Raw genomic sequence first — 6,960 nt, forward strand, 5'->3', positions numbered from 1 at the left:
AATAAGTTTTGTCATCTACAGATAAATTTTTGCTTTGCCGATTTTCTGAAAACATTTGACCAGAATATCTCAACAAAAAATATGGACTGTATAGAACTTGCAAAAAAAGTCTGTGACTAGACTTAATCAAGATTTCCAGAACTCTATAAGAAGCTGATGGTTTTGCAAACTGCAGCCAATCCAGAATCACCTGCAACAGAAGTTAACTACATAAGACTGAGTAAATGAAATGATACTATGGGTTTTATGTAAAAATATTTCTGATATTTTGAAGTCTTTCTGGAAATAATGCTTTAAAGTCCTACATTCTAAATATAAGAAATCATTTTCCTCTTTTCTCCTAAATTATCTACCTAATGGGTTTAATTATTTTAACTCTTTAATTAGAAGTTCCTTTTGGTAAACTTACCAAAGATGTAAATATCATAACCAGAAAAGTGTGTAAAATTTGAGCTATGATTTTACAGATTAGAATAACATCAGATTTTCTATTAGTTCTCTCAAAGAATAGTTTGTTCCTTAATAGATAAATGTTGCTGTGTTTATATTAATACACAGTCTTAGGTTTGAGAGAATGTAGTTGTTCCTGAGACACATGAAAAACAGTTACTGATGCTACTTATGTGTAAACAAACACCTCATGAGATTTGTTTCCTTGGTTCAAAGACCTTAGAGTCATGGTTTCATTAATTATTTCAGACAATTGGCCTAGTGTTAGTGTTTCTATTCTACCTCCTGATTTATTATATGGTGCCTGAGATCTTAAAAACCAGATAGTACCCAATTACCATTTATTAAACATTTTTAATCAAAGATTCTATTACAAGATCCTGATCCAAAGAGGGAACCATGAAAGACTGTATATGATTTTCCTAAAATCCAGATTTCTGACTTTCATAGAGGTTGGGACAACCTACATAGGCCATCGCCTTTGGGTGTCCTTTTAATTAAACCTTGAGCTTTGAGAAAAAAACTGATTCCTAAAGCTACTTGTAGTCAAACAATTGTCCAGATACACGAACAAGACCATTTTGCTCCAGATGTTATGCTTTTTTTTTTTTTTTTGAAGAATTCAGTCTGTTTTGAGAAACTGACTCCAAAAATCAGTAAACAGAGTTATATTTAAGGTAAATCAGTAATTGGTTTAATCAGCTTTTAAGATAATGTTGTATGAAATACCTGTCTAATGCTTGTAATCAAACTCTTACCCTCTTGCTATATAGAAAATTATGTAACTTAAAGAAATCAGGTTCTCAGAGATCAACCTCATGACTCAGACTCCATTTTGTATTAAATTCCACTTCTGCTTTTGAGAAGGTGACCCATGACTTAATAAGTAAACCAATGAGACACAGCTTGCCCTCAGGAAAAACCCTTAATATATTTTAGACAGATTAACTAGAGAGCTCCAACAGGAGAAGTCCATCCTGTATTATCTTGTTAATCACGTATTCTTTAACAGAAACTTGTTTGTGATATATAAATTTTTCTATGCCTTCTGTTTTCTCTAGACAAACTTTGTGTGCCTTATAAATGATACGTTTTAGTGTGGTAGATCCAACTAAACAAATTTAGATGATCCCTTTCCAACTAATAGTGAATTTACATAGACAATCTCTTGTTTTGATTCCTAACTAATCTGGGCAATGAATACGCTTTGAGAACTTTAAGATTATCTTTAGATATCCGTAGTAAATAGTAGAAAGGTAATGTTAATTTGTTATCCTTTGTAAAAGGACAGTCAGAAGAAAGCCCACTGGTCCAACACTCAGGTATGGTTGGTAAATTTAATTCCTACTTACAGTATATTTGAATTGGAGAAATCTTTAAGAAATTTATCCATCACTATGTGACAAATAACAGACACAGGGATGTTGTTAGTGACATAGAAACACAACAGTGATCTCTACCTCATTAAACCAAGGTGACATGAGATAACAAAATAGCCTTAGATTTTTATTTATTGGTCCAAGAAAGTGTAATATGTGCTGTAGCAAATACCTCTTGTTACATTTAGATAAATAACACAGGAGAAATAGAACAGGATATACATAACACCGGATAGCAAGGTACTTGGTCACACACTATAACACCCTTACAAACACCAGATTTATTTGTACTTTTCTTTTTACAAGTAATATTCTTAATCTACATCCTGGTAATATTAGGCATAATAAAAATTTATCCTATTGTCTTACACACCTAAAAGACAAAAGGCGGCCTTGGGCTAAAATGTTGATGTACCTTGAGTCTGCTCACTTCAACAATACAATTAATGAGAACTTCGCTCTTAAGATCCTGGTGAAAAACCAGATCATATCCAGTGGAAAACCAGCACCGTGAGTTTGAAGAACCTGCCATGGTCGCCATGTAGGAGCTTGACTAAGTCCAGGTATTGATCATCGATGTGGTATTTCCAATCTCTGACCAAAAGGAAGAAATGATTTAAGAAATAATATTAGAGTCATTATTACCTGTCCTTGAGCATAGAGAATGTGACCCAGCTAGAGCTGGACTCACAAGGACACATCAACTAGGCCCTGAGGTATAAAGACAATAGAATCATCTTAGAAAAGGTCTTGTAGGGAAACTTTCACATAAGCCAGAACACAAAAGACTTTCCACTCTTATCTTTTTCTATTAACACCTAGTAAACAGAAATTTGTTGGACCAATGAAGACCCTCCTGACTGTCGTTACTGAAACCTGTACCAATAATCATTAAAAAAAGACAATTCAGAATATAAGATCACAGGTTCTAGCCAATTTGTGAAAGGGTGAAGCTTTCAATGACTTTGCTTATTTTATACCCTGTAATATTCTTAAGACTTGAAAAGACATGACTCTAACAACATGCTTGTCTACTTCCCACTTTTGCCTTTTTTTAAAAAAAAAAAAAATGAACCAGTGAAAAGATTTAAGTGGCTATTCAAGAGATGAAACAAAGACCGGTAAATAAGTATCATAAAAATAAGTACTATAAAAGTATTAAGAATTGTTTTTGCCCTAGCCATTTTACTAATTTCTATTTTAACCTTTGCTTGTGTTGTTCCTCTCTCTACATAAGCTTACGTGTCTTGGTGTATGCCTTAATGAGTTAATGCCTTGTCCCCTGAAGGGTAGAGTCATTTCAAGTGATTGAAAAGTTCCAGCTCCAAATGATGGTTGCCCAGAAATTTCGAACCACCCCCCTATCAAGAAGGGAGACAACAGCCTAATAAAGGGCCACTATAGACTCAACGGCACTGGGTGGGATAGATACAAGAGAGATAAAACAGTTTAACTCAGACAACACAAGAGTTCCACTTCTCTAGGCCTTAGACCTCTACGCCCCCATCCAGCAAGAAGCAGCCAGAGAGACACGGCGCCCTGTTTCCCAAGATTGAGAAACCTACAACAAAAAGGCGGGATTGAAACAGGCTGCTCAGCCATATTGAAACTCCACTCAACACCCTTTCCCCCCCGTCTTGCTAACCACAAGCTTGTTTTGAGCAGGAAGTTGCAGCAGGTAGTGGCTCCGTCCACTGACTAGCTCTAGTTACACCTGGAAGCATGCACAGATTGAAGTCGCATCATTCAACTGACCCCCCTGCCCACCCCCAAATATAGGCATGGGAGGGCTAAAGGCAGAAAATTCCGGGTACCAAACCCAACGCCCTGATGCCATTGGAAACAAAAAGCTCCCCAGCCCCCTTAGTCAGTGAGCACGTGGCCTTAAGGTCACTAGACCCCACGCGCTCCTTGTATGTGCAGGCAATTTCCGTTGCAATCAGTATCCGTCTTATTTCAATCGGCTAATAAAACAGGACAAGAACCCAAGTGGCGTTCAGTTACAGACTTACCAGTTTTTCCTTAGCAAGAAATGGCAAGCCAGGAGCAAAGAGAGATTTCAAGAGCGTAACCTTTAAACAATAACCAAAAATTTTTTATAACAAAATTTAGCTGTGTTTATCCATTTGGTTTCTCTGTTTTCTCAATTAAAAAAAAAAAAAAAGGCAGTACTCCATTTACAGGCTCCAGAAGATGAAATTTCCCTGAAAAGTACAGTTTTATTTTCTTGACTATGTAATTTCTTTTCCTTACTCATTAAGGAAGTGACTTGCAGGGTTAATCCTTTACTTTAAATGGGTGTGACATTTTAGGTTAATAATGATTCATAGTAATACATGGACAAGTTTAACTTGCAAACATGCATTATATCTGTGAATTAACAGAGAATAAACATTTGCATGGGGGAATACAATAGAATCCAGGGACTAAAATGCCAAAAAGTAACTAAAGGAGAAAAAACCTAATGGATTTTCTAGAGTCATTGACCTAAAGCTGTTAATATGTATCAGAATGTCATAAAAATATTCTTATCTTTGACTCTCTAATTACATGTCAAGGAAATTATTTTAGAAAAATAGATTCATAGGAAGTTGTATAAGGGTGTTTATTATATCATTATTTACAGTAATGAAAAATATTAGAAACATCACAGTGTGGAATTGATCAAATTATCACACGTCCATAAGCTCGAGTGCTGTGCAATCATTTAAATCGTGTTTTTCCGGGCATTCTGATATACTAGTTGTGGGAGTATAAAAATGGGTTAATCTTTTGAAAAGGTAATTTGGTATTAACTATCTAAATTGTAAATGAGTATATTCTTTGAATCAACATTTCCACATCTAGAAATTTATCCTAAGAAAAAAATTGACAGATAATGCAAATGTATGTGAACAAAATGTTCACTGAAACTTTGTTTATAATAGCCAGAAATTGGAACCAACCAAAACACCCATCAAATTATGATATGGTCTTACAGTGGAATATGATCTATCAGTTGAAAAGGGTAAGGTAGATGAATGTGTACTGAAGAGAGGAACAATATATATTGTTGAGTCATCAAAGCTGTTAGAAAATTACATGTTTTCTACGTTTATATAAATAAATATGCAAAAATGTCTAGGAGGACATAGTAGAATACGGATAAATGTTTAAAAACTAGCTCTTTGGAAAAAATAGTCCTGATATGTGGTTTAAATACTTCTGTCATGACTAATTTCAAGCTATCAATGTATAGTTATTGAACATGGATGGGAGGATATGCACACAGTCAGCCTGAATGAGCTGGTGTGAGCAGTTTCCAGCATACCTGTGTATCTCTCTCTGGGAGGTGAGATTATGGGATTATTATGTGATTATAATTTACATACTAGGAGTCCTTGTGGCGCAATGGTTAAGCACTCGGCAGCTAACCGAAAGATCAGTGGTTCAAACCTACCAGGCACTTCACGGTAGAAAGATGTAGCAGTCTGTTTCCGTAAAGATTTAAAGCCTTGGAAACCTTATGCGGCAGTTCTACTCTGTCCTATAGGGTCACTATGAATCTGAATCGACTCAATGAAAATGAATGGGGTAGGTAATTGATATACTTCTGCATTTACATTTTTGAAATGAAATTGTATTGCTGTTATAATCAACGAAAAGAATCAATACCAATTTGGAGAAACAATCATTTTTTAAAAGAATATTTGAAGACCTGAGAAGATAACACAATTGTCAAGTAAAAAACTGTATATCACAAAGCAGATATCTTGTATGATACCAATTTCGTTAAAAAGATAAAAGTATATGTATATAAATAATCAACTCTATGAGACCAGACTGTCAACATTTACCCTAAAATATGAGAAGCTAAGGAAGGGCAGGGAAGCTAGAATAATGGAAGCAGAACAAACAGAATGGAAATAGTGAGAATGTTGACACATTGTGTCTTGGAACAATTTGTATAAAAATTGTTAAATGGGTAACTAATTGGCTATGTAAACTTTCACCTAAAACACAATAATTTTTTAAGGATGATAACTGAATTGTACAAGTGACAAATGTTTAATTGGCAAATGTTGCATTATCTATATTTTTTTACAATAAAAAATAACAAAAATAATTAGATTTAAAAAACAAAATTTCTTTAAGCTTGAAAATATATTCTTTCCAGGATTATATAAACAGTAATAGAAAAGTGACAAAATTTTACTCCTGCAAACTTATCTACCATATGAACAATACATATGGATTTTAGCAGTGTTACACATGGTGCTCTGTAAGACTGTAGGAAGAAAATAACTTCAACCATCAAAACTGTAAATGCACTTGTGGTAATTAAAAAGAAACGTACAAAGCTAAGCTAATATGTAACTAAATTCTTCAATTTCTGTGAAAATCAAAACAATTATGTAGAGAAGAGTAAAGACTTTTGCAGTAGTAAAAGTAAATCTAACCTAGGGATTTAGTTTTATTTCATATAACTGGATGATAAATTTTATTTATGATTTTTATGATAGCCCCCAAATATACTAGTTTTTCTGCAAATATTAGAAAATAACATTTAAGAGGCTTATATAATATACATTTTAATTAATTAAAAATAAAAATTCTGTGTATATTTTTTAATTATGTGTATATACATACATTTACACAGGAAAATGTCTGAAAGGAAATAAGCCAAAATGTACATTGTAGTTATAGCTGAGTGATAGACATCTGAGTGAGGTTCATTTATTTTTGTTTTACTTTTGAATTTTTCCATGCTTTCTACAAATGCTTTTATTATCAGAAAATACATCATTATATATAAAATAAGACCTGCTGTTATGCTTAGAAGCAGTTCCTTTCATTTCAGATTTTTGGAACTTCTACAATCTAAGTGTATGACTATCAAAATGTGAATTAGTGGAATTTTCTATATTTTTCTCTCAAAAGTAAGAGGGTATTTTAATTTATGTGGTTCAAGATATTTAAATGTGCATATATTATATTAAGGAAATGACTCATGGTTATAGAGGCTGGGAAGTCTCAAGTCCATGGGTCAGGCTGGAGGATTCTCCTGACTCATGTATCTGCAGGTGCTGGCAAACCCAAGATCAACAGGTCAGACAGCAGACCACTGGGTCACACGATGCAGAGGCTGACA

Source organism: Elephas maximus, chromosome 12 (genome assembly GCF_024166365.1).
Source record: "Elephas maximus indicus isolate mEleMax1 chromosome 12, mEleMax1 primary haplotype, whole genome shotgun sequence".
NCBI classification, from domain to species: domain Eukaryota; kingdom Metazoa; phylum Chordata; class Mammalia; order Proboscidea; family Elephantidae; genus Elephas; species Elephas maximus.